This window comes from Hirundo rustica, chromosome 3, assembly GCF_015227805.2.
Source record: "Hirundo rustica isolate bHirRus1 chromosome 3, bHirRus1.pri.v3, whole genome shotgun sequence".
In the NCBI taxonomy this organism is placed as follows: domain Eukaryota; kingdom Metazoa; phylum Chordata; class Aves; order Passeriformes; family Hirundinidae; genus Hirundo; species Hirundo rustica.
Genome location: NC_053452.1, coordinates 48,982,592 through 49,010,135, shown reverse-complemented (window position 1 = coordinate 49,010,135; position 27,544 = coordinate 48,982,592). Strand labels below are relative to the sequence as shown.

The 27,544-nt window shown below is 37.4% G+C and overlaps 1 protein-coding gene and 1 long non-coding RNA gene across 4 annotated transcripts in view; both read left to right on the top strand.

The window, feature by feature from the left end:
• LOC120749938 (uncharacterized) overlaps nt 1-12,497 on the top strand; it is a 75,062-nt gene extending 62,565 nt beyond the window's left edge. The window contains exons 2-3 of the long non-coding RNA XR_005699886.2: nt 11,218-11,373; nt 11,825-12,497. This is a non-coding gene — a long non-coding RNA (uncharacterized LOC120749938). The remainder of the gene's footprint in view (nt 1-11,217; nt 11,374-11,824) is intronic.
• Nucleotides 1-27,544, top strand: part of LOC120749937 (SAM and SH3 domain-containing protein 1-like) — a 529,028-nt gene that overhangs the window by 72,856 nt on the left and 428,628 nt on the right. The window lies entirely within an intron of this gene.

Here is a 27,544-nt window from a genome sequence, read left to right as displayed (position 1 = left end):
TCTGGAAGAAAAATCTACTGAAGAATACATAAGTGCTTCAATGTGTGTGGGACAATAAAATATATGTACCCTTGTTACCACCTCAGCATATGTATATGCTTCATTGCAGTAAGTGAACTTATTGCTCATAATGCAGCAAAAATCACTGTTAAATGATATTTAAGAGAGGTTTTTAGATTCAATTTAAGCCTCTAAACAATTAATAAGTTTTGTTCCTTAGTGGCTTCTAAATAAAAGGGAACTTGTTTTGTTTTCTGTTGAAGAACAAATTGTTTCATACATAACAAGCTGCTTCAGGAATTCTCCTTTCTAAATCTTTAAAGGCTGATTTGGTCTTTACAGAAGAAAATTCAGTTGTGACTCCCACTTGTGCTGCACTGCTGCCAACATACCTAGGGTATGATTAAGATGGTAGTGCACGTTACTGAACAGTTTGAAGCAAACAAAGGATTTTCAGTACTAGTCATTATTTTGCGTGTGCACGTATGCAAATATTATATGCGTGAAAAGTAAAGAGCAAGATTTCTAGATGAAGCTGTTTGTAAGCATTCCTTTATTAGCTACTCTTTTTTTTTTTTTTCCTAAAATTATGGCTATATTGTCATGTGTATTTGGAGTCATTTTAGGTATTGTTATTTATTTTCCTTCAGTAAATGTTGGCTGCCTGCCTTCATTTCTTTATGTCTTTGCCAGTGATAAATTTCTGGACACGTAGAGCTATACTTTGGAATCGAGCTGTTGTAGCTCAAACATTTGTTTTATCAGAGACTTGAGGGGAGTACATCTACTGTTATTTTGACTGAGCCTTTTTTATTTGGCAATGTAGTGTATACTTTGCCACATTACATTTATGAAATCACTTTAAAAACACATTTTTCCCTACTTTTTATTTCAATTTGGTAGTCACTGATAAATATCAGAAACCATAACTATCACTGTTTATTCCTCACTTTTGTATTTATTTCTTGGATTTTTTCTGTTTTCCTTACACAAGGTTTTCTAGCTCTTTTTATGTAAGATCTTTAGATTCATTACTTTGCTTAGAATACTATAACCAAATTTCATGGTATTGTATTAACCAAAGAGATGCACTGCAGCTCTTGTTATACACACTGCATTGCTCAGATTTGTTTTCTAAGACAGAGCAAGCGACCTTGAGAGAAGGAGAATGGCTTCATGGGGATAGAGAAGTCCTTTTACAGCTGACTGTCACTTACATGACTTGCTGGTAGGAAAACAAAAATAGGAACTGGATCTACAAAAGAAAGTCCTCCACTAAGGAATTGGGTAATGGAGCACATATTTCAGATGAGTTTGTGCTCTGCTTCACTCAATGCAATACATCAGGGGATGTATATTTCAACAACACAAACACAGGGCACTTGATATTTTACTGAAGCACAAGGAACAGAATTCAAACTGTGTCAGTGTCCCTCTTAGCCTGTGAAACTGCCTCCTATTTGCTTGTGACCTGAAATGACTGCAAACTTTGGGGGAAAAAAAAAAAAAAAAAAAAAAAAAAAAAAAAAAAAAAAAAAAAAAAAAGAAGCCATTTTATGCACTTACAAGGTCCAGAGCAGTTTACTTGCAGGGCTGCCCTGCACAAGCCTGTATTTTAATCCTAAGTAGTTAAGCTTGTGTGATTGAAAACATGTGACAGAGCACTGCTTGCAGCTCCTAGCATTTGCAGTGCTTGTCCTGAGTAAATCATAAGCTCGTCAGTAAGGTTATTGCCACTGGCCTTCGTTTTGAAGACTGGGAAACTGAGGCACAAGATGACATGTCTAGGTCACTGAGGCATTGTCAGGACTTAGTCTCTGGAGCATCAGCTCAGAACACAGTGCAACACACTGTCAACTTCTGTTTGGCCAATTTGTTGCTGAGGATAGCGTGATTGATTCAAGCGCACTCTGGATATGTAGGAGCGCTGTGTGAATGGTCTGTTTGCTCCTATTATGTTATGAAAAAAAAAATTCTGTTTAAAGCTGTTAAATATACATCCATGCTTCAGAATCAGTAATTCTCTTGAACTTCATCTTTTGCTTTGTACCTAATCCACCTGTTTCTTCCTTATTTGATAGTTTAAAACTTTTTCCCAGGTTGGTAGACTTCCACAGTGGTCTTTATGCCTAAATATTCTTAATCTAAAATCAGTTTTCAGCAATAAGGATATAAAAGCCTAAATTTAAAAGATGGAGTAGATCTTTCTATGCATGGTATGATTTTAAGCAATGGATAGCTGTGGCAGGCACAGGTGCTGCAGCTCAGCCAAGAGAAAGGTGTTTGTAATATAGCACTGCTCACGGAGGGCAATCCAGGGATGTCATACTACACACCCTGCTACAGCCTTATGAGCATGCATTAAATAATGGTAGTACTTAAAAAAGATTTTCAGAGATATTTCAAATGGGCATTTTGTTTTATATGATATTGAGGTCAGGTAACATGCAATTTTACTGAAACCAAATTGAAACAGTAAGTATAATTTACATGGGAATGGATTTTATTTCCATATGCTGCACAAGTGAATGTGTTAGCAGTGGAGGGGGCACTGGGAAATCACGTGCTCTTCACTGAGGTAAGAAGAAACAAACAAGCCCAAAACTAGTCTGCTTTCTGCTCATCATAAGAACACACTTCAAAAAAATCTTTAAGTAATTCCAAAATAATTTTAAAAATTAATCTCTCATCACTTTTTTATCAGCAGAACTTGTGATTCAGGCCTACATACTTACCTTTTCTTTTTGTGACAGTTTTTTTACTCTCTCCATGCATTCCCATGAACTTTGGAGAATCATTGACTTTTAGAGGCAGCATGTGTTTAGTGAGACAGTGTGCAGGGAAAGAAAAACAAACTGTGCAGAGCCATTAACGTAGATTTTGTTATATGGCTCGTCTTTTAATGAGGATAAAATAGGTGATAAATTTCAGGTTTAAAATTATTTTTGAGATACTTAATTGGGGAAAAAAAAAAAAAAAGCAGCTGTATAATCCTTTAATCCTTATATTGGTGATAGAGTTTTCATGCTTAGGTGTTTGCTGTGGGGTTGTTTTGTGTTGCTTGAGGTATTTTTGATTGTATTGTTGTTGCTTTGGGGTTTTGTTTTTATTTTTGTTGGGTTTTTTTGTTTGTTTGTTTGTTTGTTTTTGGTGTTTTTTTAATACGGAATTTTACAAGAATGACAGATTACCCTCAGAAATTGTCAGAACAAATCAAGCAGAGAAATTTTGTCCCGAAGGATGACCTTCCTAAGGAAATGCATGAAAATACCCAACTTACGATAAAAAATTCAGGGCCTTATGATAAAAAAATTACTTATTCACAACTATGACATTATCCCTCCTATCCTGAAGTCTGTGTTCTCAGTGAAGCAAAAAACAAGAATGGATTTTGTTTGGTTGTGGCAATACATTACTGCTGTTTCTACTAATCCTTCATGCAGCTTGTTAGAGCACTTATTCTGTTACTCTCCTGAAGCATTAACTTAGTTTTAAGTCTGTGGTATGCCTCACTGCACAATTCCAGTTGGAATGGATATGGTAATCTGTGTTTTTAAGAGAAAGGCTATCTTCATATTGTCAAGTAATGGGAAAACCTTTACATACTGGGGTAGACTTTGGCATTGGTAAAAGTTAAATTGACACTGCGCCAACTTCATTCATGCTGGAACATCAACGGCATTACAGCAGGTCGGAGTTTACTCTATTGTTATTATGTTGCTTGGTTTTTCCAGGCACAGATACAGGAAGGAACAGGGTGGATATAGAATAGCTGATATCGTCTTTGTCTTTGCCATGATTCATTTTCCTTGTAAATTAGTTTCACTGAAGGAAATGATATAACTTAGTAGATACTTGGCCCAGTTCTTCATACAAGCAAAACACATTATGGAAAAAAAAAAAAAAAAAAGAAAAATTCTTTGTCCATTATAGTTTGACAGCGTTGTGTTCATGAGACATGTGACATCTGAGAACATAATGGGGATATTCCATCTGAAGCAAGAAACAAACAAAACATTTCAAATGGGATGGCAGTGACTAAGTAGCTTTTCACAGTATGGGGGTTTGTGTGTACTTTTGGGGGTTTTATAACATTGTGCCGATCTTTACAGAGCCCAATGAAACCAAAGAGCCATCACAATAGTTTTATTTGGAGAATTGTCAGTGAAAGTAGGACACAAAGTAGAAAAATAGGCAAATTTAGCCTCTGCAACAAATTTGTCTAACCTGATGATTGTTACCATCATGTCTTATGGAAAGAAATTAAAGAAAAATAAAAGCAGCACGGTCTTGAATTCTACCCTGTAGGCAAACAATAAAGTGTGAATTGTGAGTCTGAAAATTACATTTTGGGGAGTCTCTCTTCGTGTTTTGCTCATTTGTTTTCCGTTTGTTACTGCAGCAGCAGCTCTTGGGGCTGGCAGAAGAAAATGAGGGCAAACTTAGTTTCATTCTGGCTCCTCTGTAGGCACTGATCCTTCTTTATTCTCTGCAGAGGAAGCTTGCTTGCCTTGCCTCCTTTTGAATTGCTGCATAATATGTACTCTTCATGACCTGTTTGCATGGACTGTGCTGCTCTTTGAGTCTGTGCATTTGCTCCTCCTTCTTTACTACACAGATACTTGTCTTTGCTTGTTATTTGTGGTCCTTTACCATTTCTTAACATCCTGCTTTTGCATTGGGTCGCTCTAGTGTGAATCTACTCTTGGGGACAACACCTTTCCCTTGCATCGGACAGACCAGTGACAGTCTAGCATGCGGCTTTCCATAATTGGCTAGAGTTCAGCATGTTCTTCAGAATTACTTCACTGCTCCCCATCATGTTCCTTCCTTAAACTGCCCAACAGGAGACCAATGTAAAACAGACTTCATAGAGGGCAGTTGGGCTGACCTGCACTGCTCTCGCTTTTTATTTTTACTGGTTTTACAAAGCCATCGCCCCTTCTTCTATGTGGCTATTTTACTAAAAGGAGGAAGCATCCATTTGTTCTTCTACAACAGTTAGATCTTGATCCATGGCTAAGGCAGAAAATGAGTGTTCTTACTCAAATTTTTAGTTTGTTGCATTATGTAAGGACTCAATGAAAGGATTAGGTGAGCAGCACTTTAAAAACTTGCTAAATTTAAAAAGTGGCTGTGGTATTGGGACCAGTCCTTTTAAAAATCATGCCACATGACACTTCCTATCAATAGGATTAATTTTGGGCTGTTTTCCTTAATTCTTTTAGTTTCCATGTCAATGCTCTGTATTATTTATCTCTAGTCATTGTGAGAGAAAAATCTTCTGTGGTTTAGAGTTGGCATGCAAATCATAAATTAAAATAGACTGGTAGCTAAGCAGCTCTTTGAAAGCATTTCATTACTTTGAAATGAGATCTGTTCTTCCTGCAAACCATTTAAAATGTAAGGACAGGTTTGTGTGCAGGAGAGCCCAGCCATGATATATAGAAGTACAGATAAGCGTTTTTGAGGTTTTCTTTGGGGTGGGAGAGGTCAGGGAAAAGCAGTACTGGGAGAAATTTTGATTATAGATTTGATTTATGTCCACTCTCCCACTTTGCTGAGCTGTTTGACAGGAAACTGGTGGAACTCCCTTAAAGACTATTTTAGGGAGGGGCATGCTGTCTGCTTCTAAGCTTGCACAAACCCCTTCTCTAAAACTCTTTGCTATTCTTTCTCACTCATGTCTCTGTAAGAACTGTGCATTCTTGCTGAGTGCTGTTGTACTCTGAAGTAACTGCATGTATTATTTTTTGTGAGATGTATAACTCTGGGATTTCTTTTTCTTTTTTTTTTTTTTCCCCCCCCCTCAGTTTTGCCTCTATATAAGTATACATAATTACAATGCTATATTCTTCTCTTAGAGAGTTTCACTTTCTACTCTGTTAGAACCTAACATTGCAATTGTGTAAGATGTTTAGGTGCAGCAATTAATTTTTCTCTAAGTTGACTGGCAAATTTCACAACCCAATGAAATAACCTAAGTGTGTAGGAATTATTTTAACAATTCTAGCAAATGCCAAAAGCCAAATAACATTCTGTTTTATACCAGTGTAATGCAGAAGTTAAAGTTTTTCTGGTCTAGCATGGATTTACACTAATGTTGTTCCTGCATTTGGTCCTTTGAATTTTACAATTTTATGCTGCTATTAAATTAAGCAGTATGATAAAACAGAGCACAAAACAGAAAAAAACTCTCAGTATTATATTTTTTTCTCGTAAGTGCAAATAACAATGGGCCTATTTTATGAAAAAGTAAAAGTAATTTGAAAACAATGTATTTTCTTTAATAAATCAAAATGTCTTTTCATAAAGCTTCATTATTCTGACAGTACTTTAAATGAGAAGGGAAAAAAGCCCTAACAAAACAGAGAACTCATCCTCTAGATTATTCATGATTTAGTGCCTATGAAAATCAGGAATTGTAACATTTATTTGGGGTGGTGATAGAACTTAATCGTGCATATGACATTGGGATGTACTGGAGCTTAATTGTTAGAGGGATGGTCCTTTGCTCTTTTGTGTTGAGAAACAGGGCACTTGTTTAGGAGCAGAGAAGAACCCAGCGTAGCATCAGCTTCCCCTACAAGTGGGCAGCTGAGAGGGCTGCTGAGTTTGCTCTTGCACTGTGACAGGTGAAAAACGCTATTTAATGAGTTTCCTTCCCAGACAATTAGCAGAGGGAGGGAGCTTTCCCATCTGTGCCCGACAACCAGGGGTTGCTGGTTGCCACATTTCCTTTGTGAGAACGATGGGTAATTCATTGAATGAGGTAATGACAATGACATTGCTGGATGCAGTCAGTCTCACTAACTGTTCTGTTCTGTTTAATCGCGGGGCTTTTTATTAAATACTTCCCACCAGTGTAAAAGGGCAATGTGAAAGAAGGGTTCCCACTAGTGCAGTGCTGTATGAGGACTGTGGAGGTCTTGCAGTAAAAAGAACATAAATACAACCAACAGCTCCCAGACTGTACTTAACATTCTCATCTGTGCATGTAATGTATCAATAAGACGTGTGTGTTTTGATTGCTTACTCTCTGCACGAACTACTAAATGTTGCCTTATTTTTGACTAGTACTGGCTTTCCTGAAGCACATTAGATCAGTAGAATATGCATAAATCCTTCTGAAGTCTTCATTAATTTCTTCCAACCCTTTTCAGGGTACCCTAATAAAGAAAATTTCAATCTGACACTAGAAAACACACAAAAAATCAGTAGATTGCCATTCACGTGAATGTAATTTGCCCTACTCTCTGCAAATTCTCTTCCTAATTTAAACAGTTTTCTAATTGTGTATTTTATTCATTCTAGTCTCATTAATCTGTCCAATGCACGGACTTTAATTTCTTCACACATCAGTTCTGCTGAAGTAATCAAAATTAGAACACATTAACATATCACATCCTACTGCTTTGTACTTTGTACTTACTTGCAGTGATACAGAAAAATTTCACAGAGGAAAGGACAAGAGGACTATCTATGCTTTTCTGTGCAGCAAATCAAAATTCCTTTGCAGGCTTTCCTGGAAAATAAGTTACAAATATATATTATTTGGCTAAGATTTAATGTATTGAATGTCATTCAATTACCTGGTAGCACTGTCATTCTTATTATGTGTTCTCTTAATATTTATTTTTCACTTTCCAAAATTTTTTTCTTGAAGTCTACTTGAGCAATTTTATTTCATATCTTTTATTGCCCATTTATAAAATAGAATAAATACAGTTTTGAGTAGAGGGAGCTGCTTTGGTTTTCTTTTCCTTTCCTTTTATTTTAGACCTTCAGTTCTGTGAAATATAGCTGCCTTGGGGATTCCTTTGAAAAACCTGATAATGAATGTAAGATGTGAGTGACTGGTGTGTGATTGTGTTGATGTTTTCCCTTCTCTTGAGCCCAGTTAGAAATTCAGCTCTGCACAGCAGGGATTGTCCTCAGCCACATATGACTATTTTGAGGTTTGTGTGTTTGAGTAGCTGTGCAGGCTTTGGGCAACTGGCAGCAGTTTTTCATGGCTGCCTTTAGGCTGGTAAACCATGGGGATTTTAATCCCTGTCCTTTCTGTCAATCGAGTTTGTTTCACTTTTTAATGTACTATTATATATTTTCAAACAAATGGTGTTCATGCTACAGTAGGTGCAAGAAAATTAAAAGGCCAAGTGTATAATGTAGGGGGTTTACCTATTTTTCCCTGGCTGTGTCACTGAAAATTATTTGCTTTGTGATAGAATTGTTCATATTTAAATCATCAAGCATTCTTGCCTGTTTTCTCTTTGTTTTATTTTGATTGAGTACTTTGATGCTGTGAATCCTGTCTGCATTTAATTCATTATAATCATGTGAAACGAAACCCTGAATGGCTTCCAAATGAATATTATTTAATTTTCTTTGGCATTCACACAAACAGTGGCTTTGCCAACTGAGCAGTAAGTAGAGACTTGTTTTTCACTGCTGTGTCACCCAGTCAGATTTTAGACCTGTTCTCTTTTGTGTTTCCAAAGTTTTGAATATGATATTCTGAATATTATTATTAATGATTTTCCTTCCTTTTATTCCCAAAATATGAAAAATAAAGAGTAAATTGTGTAGTCCTTTTTTGTCTGGTGCAAGTTGAAAAGTGAGTTTCCAAACTTAATAGCCAGATAACTCTGCAAAGATTATCAGGCATACTGGTTTCCAGGAAGAAAAAATTTAGGTTTATTTGTGACATATTAAAAATATTGTAAAGTGTGGAAAACAGGAAAAATGTGTTTGTATGGCTTTATATATATAGCCATGCTACTGAACTGCACAATCTCACATTGTAGTGTTGACAGCACTTCCAACACCCCAAGTGAATTAGTTTTGATTTTAGCTCCTCTTTGTCCCTTATTTCTTCTTGGGCAAGTCAGTGAATGTGGTTCAGTCTTTATAGGTAACTCATGCTAAAATGTTGGAATTTTATTTCAACAAGTTAGTCATAGGAAAACAACTTAGGGATAAACTGTGCTCAAAATATAAGTGATTTCAGGAGGAGGCTGAGACGTGTTTTATTGCCTCCTGTAGTAGGGGAATCAGTGTGGTAGTTTCAAAGGTTCTTTTGATTGTTAAAATCATACAATTCTTTTCATGTTTGAGAGGAGCAGGCAGCCAAGGAGTCAGAGGTTGCTCCCACTGAGCCAATGGAGCTGCACTGCTAACTGTTGTGTGCTTGAAGCAAACCAATAAAACTCAGCCTCTTGGGCTTCTCCCAGCAGAAATAGGCACAGAGTCTAAAACTTTAAGGGATTGTTACCCTTAATTGTACAAAGATGAGTTTGAGGATCATTTTTGGTTTGGGGCCTGTTATTGGTGGGTGTTTTGGGTGATTGGTTGGTTGGTTGGGTTTTGGGTGTTTTTGGGGCAGGGGGGTGTTTTGGTTTGGTTTTGTTCTGGGGTTTTTTGTGGTCCAGTTTTTGTTGGGTGTTTGTTTTGGGTCTTTCTGCTGTTTTGGGGTTTTTTTTAAATGAAATGCAGGATTATCAATCTTACAGCAAATTATAAGATGAGCAGCAACTTTCGTGATAGGATGATAGTCCTAAAGCTAGGTTGCCTGACTTCTTGCCTTCTTGTTGAGTCCAAGAATGGGCAAGTCTCTAAAGCCATTGCTTAAGAGACAGATAAGGTGTAAAACCCCTTCATAACGGACTCCACGTGGGACAAAATCCAGAAACTTTATTCCAAACATGGAGGTCAACTTTTAATGGTGATTAAAAGGGGTTCTCTGGTCACCAGAGTACATGTGCTTCTGTGAGAGAATGTCTTGCCTCCTATTCTGCTTTTCTGGTTTGGATTTGAATATGTAAGAGCTGCAGGCTGTGTTACATCTGAGTGTCAATGACATCAGCCCAAAAGAGGAATCAAATGGGGAGTCCAAAGAATTAAGAAATGAAGTGGCAGTCAGTTCTGGTAGATGAACAGGGGAAAAAAAATCTCATGAGATGTTGTAGATAAGTCTTGCATCCCATTTCAATATGATACTAAGAAGGTATGTTAAATACAAAATACAGTGCTTAGCCTTCTTGTGTTCTGTGAGTCTGCTCTGACATGAGTTTTAGAACCCTTGGTTCTGTTTCCTGGCTGAAGAACATGTTTACACATGTTTGCATTTCCTGTAAGCCTTTTCCTTAAGCCTTTTTTTCTTTGTAATTATCATGCCGTTATTACTGTGTTACCTACTCACTCACCGAAATGCTATACGTTCTGCAAAACTTTGACCCGGTATTTATCAGGCTGTCAGACTCCCACGACACAATTACAGAATGCATGAGGGAGGTTTAAAAATTATTTGGTCCCCTAGTTTTTAACAGTTTTACATATGATTAACTACGAACTGTCTCAAAATGCTGCTGTAAGCACCATCTTTATACTCCACCAGAGACATGCTCTCGGGAGAACAATGAGACATTTATGGTGTTTGGATGGGAGGGAGATTAGAAAGTGTAAAATAATTTCTTACTCATAAACTCCCAGTAAATTATCTTTTCATTTTGTAATAAGACACTTAGTTTCAATAAAGATCTACATCAGTGGATTGCCAGAAAATAGCACTGTATTTCCAGTCCTTACTGAAAAATAGCAGTGAAATAATCAGGCATTTTTGTAACTTGTTTCTCAAATCCTTGGATCTTTATTTGTGGGAATTCTAGTGCTGAGTCCTTTCATTTATATTCTCCTATCATCATCCTATGTTCATTAATTTAGAACCTCAGGTTACTGAATTTCAAAGTCTGCTGTTGTTTTCATTTAAATTGCATAATATTAAATGGTAATGTTTTGTTGCATTCAGATGGCAGTGCTGTTTTTCTCCTGAAAATTGAAGATGTACAGCCCAAACCTTCCTCTGCCACAAGAGAATAAATGGTTCCATAAAGACAGGGTTCTAACCCTGACTGCTTGCTGTAAAGCATCACTCCAATGAGGCTTTACATGGAAGACAGAGTCACAGTCTGTGACCATGTCACTTTTTGTATTGTTCTTGGTGATGACCCTTCTCTGTAGCCTACCTGGTGTTTTTCATGCTTTTCTAAAGAGCTCCCTAGTCTGGAGTAATTTTGTGTGGAAAAATGAAAGATGATATGAAGTACTGGAGAACTCTTTCACTGTTCATTTGTAAAGCTACATGGATGGAATATGGCATAAGGATGTTAGAACAACTCAAGTTTCCCCTGCAGATGAAGTTACTGCCTTTTTTTACAGGTTTATTTCTGGAGTAGACTAGCTGGCTTTGAGCTGGATTCTCCAAGTTGCAGTATCACATTTGCTCAAAAATTGCCTTGTGGGTTGGAAATTCTTCAGGCTTAATCCTGGGAATGGAGGTAAAATGACCATTGCAAATGACATCAAAGACACAAGGTAAAGCGTCTGAAGGCTGTGTCCTTGGGTATGGAAGTGATTCAAACCCCCGTGTTTATGCCTTGCTTATATTATGATTCTTAGTCTTTTTTTACACTCACCTTTGGCAAAGCAGCCTGCAATACATGTGGTAATAGTTGCTTAGAGATCTTCAATGTCTATAAGGTACCATTTTGCATAGAAAAATATCCAGTTGGATAATATTTAATTGATGAACTGAGGTACAGGTGATATTCCCAGTAATGAGCATCCTTCTTTCATTATAATCTTTTTTATTCCTCTAAAGAAATAATTGTCATTTACTGATATTATCACAGTTGAATTTTACTTTGAAAGTTATGCACAATCTGTTCTTCTGCCTTCTAATTCTGCACTCAAGCAAAGTGTTAGAAATTTTTTTTCCTAGATGGTGAGTCTTGTGCTTCAGGTCTTTTCCTCTCTGTTGATTCAGGTTGCTGGTGTTTTCACCTAACATCCAGGATTCCACAGCCTAAACTGATGGACCTGTGTGTGATTCTTCCAACAGCTCACATCAGCTCAGTGCTGGACAGCTGGGGATTCTTTCACCAGTGACTGTGCCCAGCATTAGAGGACTGTGCAACTCCTGGCTGATCTGTAGATACCTTCTGAAATAGGGAATGTTTTAGATGGGAAGAACAAATTTGAAAACCCTCGTATTTTTCTAAGGGAAGTTCAACCAATTTTTTTCTTGTATTTATGAATTTCAAGTATACAGCCAGGCTTCAAATAGCTGATTAGCTTGCTTGATAAGAAGAACTTGCATAAAATTATAGTCATGTGTCTACACTTTCAGTTTAATAGAAAATGTGAGATGCAATATGTGGGTGGCATGCTCAAAGCAATAGCTTCAGGTAGTGATCACAACTAAGTCCTGCTGCATTTGTTAGCCTTAGAAAGAAAAATAATACAATAATCAAGGTGTGAGGTGTTGTGAGCTTGCGTGAGCACTGTTGCCATGTGGATGAATACAAAACTGCCCCATCTACTGTACTTCTCCCAACAATCCAAGCAGCTCATTTTGCACTCCTTTTGCCTCAGTTTAAACTAAACAGAAATTAAAAAAAAAAAAAAAAAAAGGGGAAACTTAAATAAATAAGCAAATAGATAAAAGCCCAACCTTAAAAAAAAAAAAAAAAAAAAAAAGCCTGAAACCCACAAATGCTATGTTCAAGTACAAAGAACTAGAAACTATTTTGTTATGCTATCTTTCCATGCTTACATGCAAAGTAATCCCCTGTGGAATTACGTGGGGATTTTTTCATTTTTAAATAAAGGACCATACCAATTATGAGGTCTTCTACTCAGTTGTTTTCTTCATCTGTAACACAATACATATTTATAAGGTAGTAATACATATTTATAGATTGCTTCTGATACAGCAAGTGTTCCACAGTTTGTAAAGAAAATGTTTAGGGAGCTCTACTATGTATTTTCAGAGCTTACAAAAATGTAACTGTAACTTCCTTCTGAAGAGATACAGCCTTAGCAGATGACACTGTTAAATTTAAAAAAAAAAAAAAAAAAAAAAAAGAAAGAAAGAAAAGGGCACATCACCCCCAACAATTAGAGCTTTCCTGTATAGATGAAGCATTGTTTTTGAAATGTCTAAGGAATTCAATTTCTCCCAAGTGTGAGTTTTTTCCCGTATTCCAGAAAGCACAAGGAATGGAGGAGGAATGAAGCGATGTAGGTAATCTGTAGCCTTCCCTCTCACAACATGATGTACAATGCATTGTATATGCTTGGGAAGAAGCCTGTGGACCAAACAAACACTGCTGTGGTGCTTTTAGGGATGAAACTGGGAGAAGAACCTGATGTGAGTTATGAAGCATCCTTTAAACTGTTTAATACATCTTGCAGACATAAGCGTGATTTTTGCTTCTTCATTGTCCTAGACTGAGTGTGGTCTGCTGTATTTTTTGGTTCACCCAGCACAGGATATAGCTGTTAATGTTTGTGGTCCCAGTTAAGCCCAATCACTTTTCATACTTGTCTTTTTAGCTGCTTTTGTAATATTCAGATATTTTAGAGAACAAAATATTCAAGTCTTTAGGAAGTTGTTACTGAAGGAGTTGTGCCTGCTTTTTAAAACCAGATAGCAATGGGAAGGAGTAATTTCCTAAACTTGAAATGTCCTGCCTCTATAGTATGTTGTCACTGATCACAGTACCTTTTATTTTACAAGGGGGAAAAAAATGGGGTTATCTGATCCCACAGTTGTTTCATCCTTGTCGTGTTATCACCTCTGCCTTAAGACTCACAGGGGCCAACAGTATGTCTCCCACATACCCAGGAATCAAAGATTTTAATGTCTGTGGCTCTTAGTAGCTCAAAATACACATTTTCTGGTAAGTGAATCTGAGTTCACAGATTGCTCTCTTGCATAGGGAGGAATTTACTGTGTGCCTAACATGACGGAACTGAGTGCTTTTTTTTTTTTTTTTTTTTTTTGTGCAGAAACTCACACTGAGTGAATGGAGAAAAGGAAAAAAGTGAAAGCCTATTTCTTCACCTCTGCTCATCTTTAAATTATTAGTCTTGTAATGTCCCAGCTTCATGTTAGGACAAGTCTAGATCATACAGTAATTCCTTCTAATTGTGTTGGCCCTTCTTTATTTCTTTTTCCCTGTACCCATACATGCTCAGGTCAGGTACCCTGCAGTTCGGGCACAGTCTTTGTGACTAACAAACTTCAATACTGATGGGAATTTCCAGCTGCCTTATTACTGCAGTACCAAATATATATATATATATTATGAAACCCTCTATATTGGCTGAATCTTCAATATTTTACCTTTTAAGTTTTATTTTTGTGATTTTTCTATATTCTTTTTTATGAAAGATAAATGCTTATGTTAGTTTTCTAGAGGCTTTGCTACAGTACTGCAAAAACGTTTGAAGTGCAAAGAGAAATGTTTTCAAAGAGATCTGAAATTTACAGGAGCTCAGATCGTTTTGGTACAATAATTTATATTCAGCTTTATTAGAGTTAAAACTAGTGGATTTGCGAACCCAGCTTTGAACATTCTCAGCAGACTTTGGAGGAGGCTGTTGGTCTCCTACCATCTTTCAGTAAAAGTCCAATTTGAAGAGCACTTTGGTTTGTAAATTTGGAAGAATAACTGAAGAAACTGTGGCAATTTTGCCTTTGTGGTGTATTGTCCTTCACAATAAGCAAGGGCCTTCATGCCAAGGGGAAGAAGAAAGGAGCTTTCTAGTAAGAATTCTGGAGAACCACAGTCACTGTGCTTTGTTTAGAGGACATAAACGGAGTTAATATTTCTTCCCAAAATTTAAATCCTGTTTTACATCACAGATCATTGTAGACAACAGTAAGAAACCGCACAACAAGCTAAAATTATATAATTTCATAATCTTGACTGCAGCAGTACCAATTTGATTCATTTGAAAATAGAATTTCCTGCTTCAGGGCTTGGCACCATGTCTGGGAGCATAATGCCTGGTATTAAAACCATGGCTAAACTGCCATGGTAAACTAAGCTGTGATTCTTAGCAGTGTTTCAGTCAGCAGCATCCAGACAGGCAGAGAGCTGAGGGCTATCTTGAACCTGCCAGTACGTAAGGGAATTCACGCAAGGCTGAAGTATTAAGGAGAACCATAGGTGGCAGATACTCTGAGGGGATGAAAGTGTAATAGTCTTTCAAATGGTTCTGTATGCAAGTTTGGTAGGGGTTTAAGTGGTCTTATTTTTTACAGGCTGTTTTAAGGGGTTTCTGCTCTTTTTATTTTTGCTTTCCTAACCACATATGTTACATGGGGCAAGAATAAAGAGTTTTACAGTATGAGAAAATGTACGATAAGTTCATGGTGCCAGTACACTCCAGGTAAGCAGCCACTGTCATCCACTGTACAATCCCCCCAGTTTACAATCACTGATGTTGCCACACATATATTTTCTTAGTGTGTTCTATGTATGTTTTTGGGTGTAGACCTTGTGGTGTACACTTCCACATGTGAATTCAGCTACTTTTGCTGTTCATGGAAGTGGTCCTTGGGGAGTATGATTCACACATTAATCCTCTGACAGTTGCCTAGAGCTGTTCAGGTGAATCACAGCCCAGAAATGCCCTTCTCTCATGGTAAGTCTAGGCAGCTAGCCAAGACGTGGATGTCTGCAGAAGTCTGAAGCTGTGTCCTTAAAGTAAAATGTCATTGCTTTCATTTCCTGAACAGTGCAAGCCATGGTATTCTAATGCTGTTAGGCTATTTAGATAATTCTGCAGAAAAGGTTTATTTTCAGAGTCTGAAATTTTGGAAAATAATTTAAAATTAATGTTGAATAAGTTAAATAGACAAGAAGGCATATTTATTTAAAGTGAGGGGTTTATAATATTGGTATTTCTTTTACTTGTTTGTTTTTCATGGGAACAGTAGGACTTGTGCCTTATACACAACATGCAAAATTATTTTCGTTTGTAATACAGAATATGTTGTAGGGATATGGAAAAATTTGTTCAGTGACTGTAAAGGCACATGCTCCCTCTAGTGCCTTAAGCCTGTTTTCTTGTAATGGCAATAGCTTTGTTGGGCTTTCTGCCATGTTTTATTATGCAGTTGCTTAAGTCCCTCAGGTATCAACCTTAAAACAGGTAATATGAAATGAGGATAAACCCTTTAGTACTGCATGCCTCCTGCATCTTTCCCCTTGTGTGTAGCAGAAAGAGTCAGATAATAGAAGTGGATAAAGAAAGTTAGTGTAAATATATTCTTTTAATTAAAGATTTTTATAGCCTATCAAGTCAGTAAATTGTTACTTGAATGTCACCTGGGAAAACTTTGTGAGCTTGTAAGCATTTCTGAACTACGTGAGGGTTGATTGGACCATGAGGGATTCAAAAAGTACTTGGACACTAATTGCAAATTCAGGTCATTGTTCTCTTCTTGATGTTTTTGTTAGCTGGTGTTTTTAATATGGCTATTGAAGATATCAGACTAAAGCTGTAAGCATCGTAAATCAGTTTATAACATCACCGTGTAAAACGAAGAAATGCCTGAACTGTCGAGACATCCGAACACATTGTTTAGTAGGAGAGTACAACTATGAGCGTCTATGCTGACATCTGGGAAGAGGAGAGGGGAGAATGGAGTATATTTGTGTGCCATGTGGGGTGCCCGAGGATGCATACACTTCTTGCTTCATAGGCTGTAGCTACCTTCATCAGTTTTTAAATGTTGTCTTTAAAAATATGCATTCTACAGTTGTGTGTCTATCTGTAAGTCGTGCTTAAAAAACAATTCTGTTAGAAACAGTATGTGTGAAAAAATATTTAAGAATCAAAGTATATTCCTAACAACATTTGTTACTAACCTGTAAAATCCAAAGTTATGGGTAGTTCTGCAATATTGCATTGCCTGCACTATTACTAAGCTCTTGTAGGTATGACATCAGAGGATTTGAAGGCGATTTGAGGAAGAGAATAGGTAGGGTTTTTTTTAAAAAAAATATTTTACGAATGTGATGATAAGTGAATATAGTGCTTTGGATTTATCCTAACTAAAAGCTGCCTTAAATGGTGAGCTTTTAGTTTGAAGGGTCTTGTGTTCTTTTTGTAGGTCATCTGTGCACCCCTTCTCTCTTCCTTTCCTTCTTTCGGTCTTTCTCTCCATAAGGAAAACAAATGGAAAATTTATTGTAAGGGCTCTGTGAACATCAGCATTCAAACCCAAGAAAAGTGTATACAAGTAAATTGTATGTTCTGCTTTGGTGCACTGGGAATATCAGTAATATTTTTCATACTGTATCTTGCATTTAAACAGCTGAATGGAAGAGTGATGCAATACAATTTGAAACAGCACACAGCAGCAGCCTCTTTTCCTTCTTGGATCCTTGAGTATTTTTTGTCTTTCCCAGGGAGAGAGGGAGTGAGAATGTGTTTTAGAAATCTTTTTTTGACATGTGCCACCTATACACAATGTAAGACCAAGTAACTAACAGTAATTAACTATGCTTGATTACATTTTTAAGTAGTCTGATATTAGAGCTGAGTTTAAATAAAATATATAATTCAGCAATTTTTTTCAATTGTCACGGTTGACTATTAAAAGCTACTTTCTCTGTGTTGCCACCGGCAAAGCTTTTAGTCTGCTGTAAAGATTTCTTTTCCCCTTGTTGGTGGCGTTTTAGCAGCAGTAGTGGGCATGGCAGTTAAACAGCAAAATCATGTTGTTTAAGAGTTAGACTCCACTCTGAGTAACCCCTCCATGAAAAGGATTCATTTTAAATTATTGAAGTTGTGACAAGGTATGTTTACAACCTGTTGGATGCTTCTGTATGCCTTTAACTACTTGGCAGTCTAAATGCTGGTATTTATTCTTTTTTTTTTTCCAGCTGAGCTTTGTAGGTTTTGTGTGGTAAAATGTTTCACCTACCTGCTTCTAAATAACTAGGTAGGCTAAAACCTTAGCCAATTGTCCATAGTTTATTGTTATCTTTTGGTTAGTCCACGACCTTCTCAAGAAGAATACATCTTTCTCAGGAGGGGAAATCAGACCCTAAATTTTTATTATATGCTACTTGATTATTTTTGCTGAGATTCTCAAAAGAAATGCAGTTTCTTGGCAATTGCGGTATAATGTCAGCAGAGACAAATACAGTTCGACAGAGTCATATTCAGGAATTTTAAAGATCAGGTAACATGTCAACATCCTGAAATACAGTGGAAATACATGGAAATTATCATTTATGAGGATGCTATTTGCATGCAAATATCATATTCCTTTTCTTTGAGTCAGTGGGAAGGAATTTACCCATCCATTTGCCATCCTGCTTTTTTCCAGCTGTATTGAGTCAGCTGGATGTGACCCATTCCTACCCTTTCCTCCTTACTCCTTCTGCCCAATAAGACACTATCAATTAGCTGATAACCTGTTGGAATAGCAAATCTTTACACCCTCTCCTGCTGGCTCAGCTTAAGGAGGAAAAAAGGAGGATAAGATTTTGGTTATGAAATGCTGAATTATCAGCTTTTCTAATCTCATGATCAGCCTTTGTGTATTCAAACCAAATATGTAGGTGCTATTTAACAAATATTTAATGAAGTTGACATTGTAATAGATCCTTAATGTTGCTTTATAAGGATTGCTGTTGTAGAATCAAAATGCTTGGCCTTCTGATCTTAGTATCTGCTCTGCTGAATGTGATTAGCTTCTTGGCTGTTAGTTAAAATTGTGATGATTGTTTAGAAATGACTAAGAACATAAGTGCACAGCATGATGCTGCACTCATGTAGTTCTTCTTGATATTTTTGTCTAAACATCAACTTCCATGTGATTCAAACGTTAACAAGGTTTTTACGTTTATGGTATTGGTTTTATTAGTAAAATATAAAGCTGGAATAATGCACTGGTTTTGATTTTATACTATGTAGTAGTTTATCAGGTAATGATAGAATAATTTAATGTAGCTAAATACATATTTTAAAAAACAATGTTTCAGTAATTTTTCCTTGGAGCTATTGTATTTTCATTCCCCGGTCACAGGGATGTCTGAGCAGTGGGGCACGGACCTGACCTGTAATTCTGTCATGAATTCATGTCCCATCGTAGCTATTCTGATTTATATCACCTGCTGAAGTTCAATCAAGACCTTGACCATTTCTATGTCATTTTTCATGATTTTTTTCATGCAGTTTTTCTTTTAAATCTTTCTTTGAAAATGGTGACCATTATATTTCTTTAGATTGTAGGATTCTAAATGTTTTCTTCTAGTCCTGTTATTCCAAGTTAAACGTCCCCCAAATACATTTGTGAAAGCTGACTTTTCTGTGATGGAACATGAGGGCAGTATTTAGGTTGATTTTGTTTCATTCTATTTTTGACCTATTTGATGCAGTTTGCCTTTTTATGGGTATAAATTCATATCTTGCATTTTATATAATTGTATTTCATCTGGATTTTCTCAGGTCAGACCCAGCAAAAAATGCTGTGTTTTACAAGAGCTTTAAGATGCTAAAGCTACAGGCTGCATCAGACCTGTATTTTCTGCAAAATAAGACAGACATAATAATGAAACAAAACTTCATAACCCCTTTAGTGTTATCCTACATTCCTAACTTGAAACTATAACAAAGCCATTGCTATTTCTCTCAGTTTTCTTTTGTAACAGTTTATCATATCAATAATCTCATTTACACCATTCATCTGACATGTGCTACCAGGGTTATCTTCTAAGTGTAAATCAAGCTTTTGGCAGTAGTCCAGAATATATCATAATGTGGTTTATGTCATTGTATAAGCATGTTGGCCAAGCTTACATCAGTACAAATACAGTGAATTGAAAGTTTGAGCCACAGTTGTGTTCATCTATTTCCAGTAGCTATTTTTCCTTTTCACTCTTTTTATGATAGTTGACCTGCTTATCTTGTGTTCTTTTCTCTGATTTGTATGCTCTTTCTCATTTTCCATCCAACTGTTACAGTGCTGTATGCATTTCCTGACAGCCAATTAATTGGCTGTCTCCTCACTCAGCCAAGAATAGAGGTAGCAGTTCTACATGAACCCCTCATGTCCATTGATGTGCACAGCAGACATCCTAAGAATGGGGACACATTTCCCCGGTCTTGTGGCTGCATGCTGTTCACATCAATTTCCCATTAAAAGGTAATTTAAAGGTATAGCCCCGGGCAGATTTGGGAGAGAGCTATAAAAAGAGTTTAATTAACAGTTCAGAATAATATAATCTAAGGTTGAATAGTCTGTAACCAGTTCATTTTTTTGTTCACACTTGTCATTTCCTTTACTTGCAGATTAGAGGAGATTTCCTTGTTTGGTAAAGAATGCAATGAAATAAGTCTTCGAAGAAGCTTTATTGTACGTGTCTTGGAGCTAGATCACTGCATTATCATAAGCTTTAAACTTGCCACTGCTTATCTTCCCTCTGCATTAGCTCACTTCTTCTGGTCAACACATTTTAAGGGAAGAGATGCAAATAACCTCACAGTTTAAGCCCCCATGCTTTTTGAAAGGTTTACCTCCACTTATAAATATATTTACCCCAACTTGTTCTAAAATAATCTGAAGAAGTAGCCATTTTTATGTAGAAAAATGGTAGAAAAGGTGTGAAGTTGTGCTAGTGTACATATAGGAGGATTTGTATTCAAAAGCAAGTACCATTGTCTTTCCTTCCCTTGTTAGTTGTGTTTTTGGTAAAACTCTTTGCAGGGACTTTGTTTCTTGCCTCTTTTTTTTTTTTTTTTTTAATTGTTTTGTTTTGATATTTGGGGTTTTATGTTTGTTCGGGGGTTTTTTTGGTTTTTTTTTTTTTTTTTAATGTCCCCTCCACCGTGCATCCTGCTGTGTTTTTGCATTGTGCAGGTTTCTGCACAAATCCAGCCTGGCTGAATATAGCAGGATGTGTTACTTTCATGACTCCTAAAGGCCTTCAAATCAAAATGATTTTCTGTCACTCTGGCCTGACCTTTTCCTGGAAAAGTTTATTACCTAAAAGAAGGAAGAAAAAAAGACATATTAAGGAGATCTGAAGTACTTTCTTCCTTGAGGGCTAAAGACATACAGTACTTGTCATTTAACCATCCACCACCTCATTCATTCTAAAATGCCAGCTACAAGTACAACAATTTGTGGACATGACATATCTTGCATGCTTGGTACATAAGAGCTAGATGGCCTGATAATTTTATTCTCCTGGAGAAAGCTGTCTTGCTTTCTTAGATCTCTTTCCTTTTCTCTACCTGTGGAAAATATGTAGATTTCTTTAAAACTTTTACCTGGATCACTTCTGAGAAAGAGAGTGGAAGCAGTGACTGAACTTTTTCTTTGTCCTAGTATGTTAAATCATTCACTAATTAAATATGGCTATGCTGGGACATATCCTGCCCAAGTCATATAGGCCTGATGTTTCAAGTATTGAATTTGTTTTGATTGCAGAGAAAATGAGAGGAGGCATAGTTTGATCTTCATTCTTTTGTATGCCAAGTTTTTAAGTATGTTATGACAGTCTGGAGAAAAAAAAAGAAGCAAAACAGGAATCTTCTTGTATGATTGGCAGAAAGACCCCTTTAAGAAGTGCTTGAAGTGACTACCTCAGTGAAAATTGTTGTGGAGCTATATCAGCTTTTGCAGTATCTAATTAACACTGCCACAACATCCAGATAGTTAATTACTGTTCTGCTTCTCCCTCCAGTTGCTGTGTCAGGCACAAAAGTTAATATGCACCTTCACAGTATACATCAAATCTGTTAATTTTCATCATGCTCTAACAATAGAAAGCTGTAGCGGTGATCAAAATAAATTTTAACCCTAGCCATTCTGAAAGCTTAGTAACATTCTATGTGTCTATTTCAAACATTTAGTGGGTTTATAATTCTAACTGTTTAATGGTGGGGGAGGCTTCTGTCTTGTAGAGCTGAGACTAAAACGAACTTTTTTCAGACAACACTGAAAAATTCCCATGTGCCGACAACAGGGATTTTCCAAAGTGAGCAAAGCCCAAGCAGGCTTGATCTTCAGTGCCAGGAAACTCTGACTTCAGGGGTCTCTCGCTCATGACTTACAGGGAGTGGGTGAAGGAAATTAAAGCAATTTAAAATAGAGCTCTGTTCCTCTGCTGTAGCAAGGCATGCTGTCTCATGCAAGTAGTCACTGCGGAATTTGGGTTTTGGGGGTTTTTTGCTCTTTCGTTTTTCAGTCTACCCCCACTCCTTCCAGTCTCAGTGCAAAGTTTCCGATCTGTATCAGTCTTATACAACAGACCCTGTATATTCTAAGGCACTGTGTTTCCATACAGAGATGAGAGCACTACAGTAAGAATGGAATTTACTGTCCCATATGCATAGTCCTTCACTGCAGGACCAAGCACTGCTGTGGAAGAGGTCTGGTGCTCGACTTGTACCTGTGCTGAAGTACACTGGATGTGATGTGAGCAGGACTGGGCACTTCAACAGCTGCAGGTTTTGTCTAGCTTTCAGTGTGCTCACAGGTAGTTGCTGACCTATGTACACAGCAGGTAAGCTACTCACGAAGCAGGTCTGGCTAGCCAATGCAGTCATCTGGAAATAAACAGCTGCTTATTATCTCTAGTAAGTATCTGCACTGGGAGGAGAGAGGACAAAGCAGGCCAAGTTTTTCTTCTGATGTAGACTTGATAGGTGAAGATGAAAAGGAAAAGATGGGAAGCCTCTCACTGAGTTGCATAGCAGAAATCAGTGTAGGTGTAACTCATACAGACCTGAAACTACCAATTTAAATGGATGACAGTAAGATACATCTCTGCCAAATTGTCACTGTCTTACTTTAGGGTTTCCATCTTGTATTACTGCAGGATCAAATCTAACCTTGCCTAGGACTGTACTGCAGATGTATTACCTGCTGAGAGGAACATTTGACAGCTTGTCCCCGAGAGCCATTGCAAGGTGATCCTGAATTTGGGCTATGTCTTGAAGTTGGCCCGGTTGGCGGGACAGTGAATTTTCTGAGAAAGCATCACTGAATAACTAATAATAGCTGACACTTCCCAGCCTTTCTATATGGCAGAGGGAGACCGTGCATTCAAAAGCTTGTTAGCTATCCCTGTGCAAGGATAACTGGAGAACAAGAAAACAAGACATTCTGCCTGCCCTAGAATACTGGAAATTTTCAGATTCTGGAAACTGAGATTAGACAAGAGTAGGCAATCCCTGTACCTTTATTATTATGGTTTGAATTAGAATTTCCAAACCCTGTAGAGTACAGAGAGGATTGAATAACTCCCTTCTTTAGACAGAATTGGTAAAACTAGGGACCAGGGGAACCTGCAGTCAAGAGTGAGGATTGAGGAAGAGTGAGTTCAAAGCAGCAGCAAAATATTCAGAGGTGTGCCCCTGACCTAGAGAGAATTGAATCTGTTAAGAGCTAGTGAGTGACTCTGCAGGTGCACAAACTGTTCCGTGGTGGAATGGGCCAAACCGCTTCACTGAATGTCTTTTGATGGATATCCTTAACTGCCACAACTGCAGTCAGGAGAAAATCAGCACGTTGCAGCTTTTAAATCTATTTGCAGGGTGTTTTCATTTTGCCAGCTGTTCCGTCCTTACTTCATAGTAGCTTTGAAAGTTTTAATTGTTCTGGCCCATAGTTAAAATTATGTTTGTGTGGCTAAATACAAGTGTGTTGTATCTAATGTCAGAGATAATTGCTGGCTGCCTCAAGAGACTTGATAGATTCATTACCTCTACATATGGTAGGAAGAAAACTGTCAGATTTTATTTAAGCTTTGAAGAGACTTTAAAAAGGGTTACAAATTTTCACAGAAAGAGCATCAGTTTTCTAAACAAGGTCCCACGCATTGCTGCATTAGTGTAGGGTATTTAAATTGATGCATCTCTTCTATCTGTCTTAGAAAAAATAGTCTGGAAGCAAAAAATAAAGAATTTATAGCTCTCTTCCTGATGCTCATAGATCTTCCAAAATGAAAGCACTTTATGCTGGACTCTGTCATTTTGAGTATCTGTATGGTATCTGTTAAATATACTGAGGTATTTTCTAAGCCAAATCTATAGTACATCTGATGCTATCACTTACTAGGAATGTAGCGAGTTCAGCAAACATTATAAAGTGACATGTTCAATTTGACATCTTATTTTATCTGTTTTATTATTTTTCCAGTATGATTGCACTTAATGGCCTTATTCAGTTTGAAGTTGTATCATATGAATGCAGATGAGACAAGTCCCTGTCTCAGAAAAATATCTGAAGCTCTTGCAAGCACGTAACAGGAATTCAAGTTGGTCTCACTGTTGTTTCCATAGTCACAATCTGCCCCTTTCTTTGCCGCACATATCCCACTCATGTTTGACAGTTCTTGTTTTCACTAAACCTGCATTCCACCACACCAAGCCAGTGAAACCCAAGTCCAAGTAGCCGGTAGCTGTTCTGTTCATCCTGCTCTGGAGCCACAGCCTGGAGGTGCAGTTATGTGTAACAGCTGAGCTCCCTGAGAGGCGGAAGACAAGTCCTCCCTTGCTCCTCCCATCTGCTCCTGAGCCACACAGTTCTACCCATCTCCTTTGCCGCAGCTTTGGCTCCTACTAACTTTTCATTTAAAGGTTTAGGTTGCTAATTCAGCTGGAAGTTCTTTAGCTCCTCTGCTCAGGCTTTGTTTCTAAGGAATAAGTCTACCCAGTGCAAAATTAGACAAGTACTTGATGTGATGCAAAGGAAAATGAGGGGACGATGAAATGACCTGGATCAAAGCAGCAGAATGGCAATAGTGTTGGCAACACTGGGAGCTCCACCTGCTGAGTACTTCAGGTCTTTGCTCATGAAGTCCCAGAATCATAACCAGAGGAGCAAATTAAGTCAAGATCAGGAAACAGAGGTGCACAGAAGACAATAGTAGCAGAGGTCTGTGAATCAAATGCATCCACCAGACTTTTGTCGTAATGTGTTTTTTATGGATTTTGTGAACTTGTGGCAGGATTGTGGAGATATAGCTGCTGCAGAGAAAAAAAAAAGCACAGTAATTTTTATTGCATGTTTTCATATTTGAATCTACCTGCCGTGCCCAAAACTATTTGCATGAACTTAACAGATACTGATTTTTTTTCTTTTTTTAATTAACTATAATCATTGTAGAGTAATTTCAGTGTGTGAGTGAAATGGTTAAGTAATAAAAGGAGAGAAGGGAGTAGTGGCAGGAGCAACAGGTACTTTTACTATCGCAGAGGATATGTGAAGGCTGTAGGGTAGTGTGGTTGCCTAAGGAGGTTTCCCAGTGGCACTTCCTGGAATTCTTAAAACCTTGAGTCATCCTCTTGTGCTGAGGTGTCATGGGTGTTAAAATCTGTCATGAGCAAGCAGGGAATAGATAAAAATATTGCAGGCATTTGATGTAAAGGCAGCTACAGAAAAAAGGGGATTATATGTGATACAGATGTTGAAGTTAGCTCCACTGGAAATATGTCTTGTCTTAATTAAAACACAGAAAGCTGGAATACACATAAAGTGCTTATGGGAAGTTCTTCAGTAACATGGGGAAGTGCTTCAGAGCAGATATGGGACTAGTTAGCCCTTGTCTCAAATTCAGAATAACATACCGTTGGAGAAGAGCTGGATGATGATGCACAATTGTCTCTTATTTTTTCAGCATGTAATATTAAAGAATCTTAAAGTTGTCCCCAGAAAGCCCATGTATAAAACAGGTTTTTTTGTGGAAGTCTGTAGCAAGGCATTGGGAAGCTGGAAATAATAAATGGAGAAGATACAGCAACAAGGTTCACAGCTTTTCCGGTTTTGAAGTCTTTCCTTGCAGCCGGTCAAGCAACACAGAAGTGTACTATTTAAATATGAGCTTTATATTAAAGCAGATGAAAAAGCACATAAGGTAGCTATGTTACTACACAGAGCAATCTTATAAAGCAGTGAAAGCAGTTGTGAAATTTTCTTTCAAGTTTGAGACACCTGAGAAAGAAGGCTGCTCTGGAGAGTGATGTGAGAAGACAATTTGTTTATAGTGTGATATATTGTGCATGGAGTCAAAAATTTTCATAGGATTTTATTTAGAAGCAAAAGAGCATTGTTTGCTCTTGTGTAAGCCTCCTTTAAAGAGAATTTATGTTTGCTCTTTAGTCCTCAGGTTTTTTTATTTAAAACATTTCTGTGCATTCTGCACATTGCTCAGTTTCTCTATGCTGCAATTTTATCAGGTACTCTAGGAAGAGAGGTTTTGAGGCCAATAATTTAGAAATTTTTCAGACATCAACTGGAAAGTGAAATTTATCTCACTAGTGTCGGAGCTGGAGGAATTAGCTTGCAAGGTTAACAGTGAAATAAAAAATGAGGTTTGGTGGGGTCTTATATTGTTTGTGATTTATTTGTGGTAATAACCTCTGTCATACAACTAATGATTTTACAAGTGTTCAAGGAGGATGTTCTTTGCTCTAGGGAACTCAGCATAAGGAAAACTGGTCAAGGGAACAGGGGGACAATGAAAGGCAATTTAAAGCTTTGAATGTGATGACAAGAAGCTTAAATTTGATGTGATAGAAATGGAAGGCTTCAAAGAGGGAGTGACTTGACATGATCAAATTGACAGGTGAGGAAGATAGCTATTGCAGCTGTGTTTTGCATGAATGAGGGGAGTCTTTTGATAAGTCAAGGAACAGGACTTATCTGTTCTTAAGGGGTAATATGGGTCTGAGTAATAGTCTTGTCTGTAGGAAGCACAAGCAGGGTCTTGGAGATGCTAAGAATGAGGTAGCAGTAGAATTGGAGCATCTCAGCTGTGTGGTAAAAAGTGAAGTGATAATTAACTCTGAGGTTGTAAGTATCAGTGATGGTGAGAATCAGTTTGTTATCTTGCACAAAGAAGTGAAAAAGCAGAAACAAGGTGATATAGGTAAAGGTATGGCTACTGCTGTTGCAGTATTGTATAATATCCATGCACTTTGTTAGTGGACATTGAAAAATCTAGTTGGAAGTTCAACATATTTACCTTCAGTTTTCTTTGCAACAGGACAAAGGCACAATGCAAATTTTCCATTGTGTGGGGTCTGTCAACAGTGCAGAGCAGAACTGTGTACACTGTGAAAAATACAGGAGTAGTTTAGAGAAGGAAGATTCAATTCACCATGAACTGGGTTAAAAAGTGCTTGAAGCAAAGTCACAATAATTTTACTGACAGGAAAAAGTTCATTTCAGGTCTCAGAAGTCAGTTCAATACAGAGAAGCTGTGTTCATCTGAAACATAGCCTCTCTGACTGAAAGTCTGACTCAAAGTCAAGCAAAATAATTTTAGTACCTCATGTGAAGTTTAAAACACTTCAGTTGTCTACCACATGCAGCCGGAACCACCCTTGTCTGTGGAGAAAAGGGGTAACCAAGTAGAGCGAAGTGATACAAATCACAGCAGCATAGTAATATGAAAAGTTAGTTTTTCTTGTTGCCGGTAGATGAATTTTTAAGGGGATTTTGGTTTTTGTTTGAGTATAGAGAATCAAGGTGTAAGGAGCATTCTTGGAAGCATCCTAATAGGCTACTTCTTGGGATTTAAAGCCACAGATTGCTCTTATCAGGAGAGTTTTCTAACCAAATTACTTCAGCAGGTTGTCTTTGGGCAAGTGCCTAATTATGAGGCAGTATCTATGGAAAGGATGTCCTTTTCCCCAGTATGTATCTCACTTCTAAGCTTCTCTG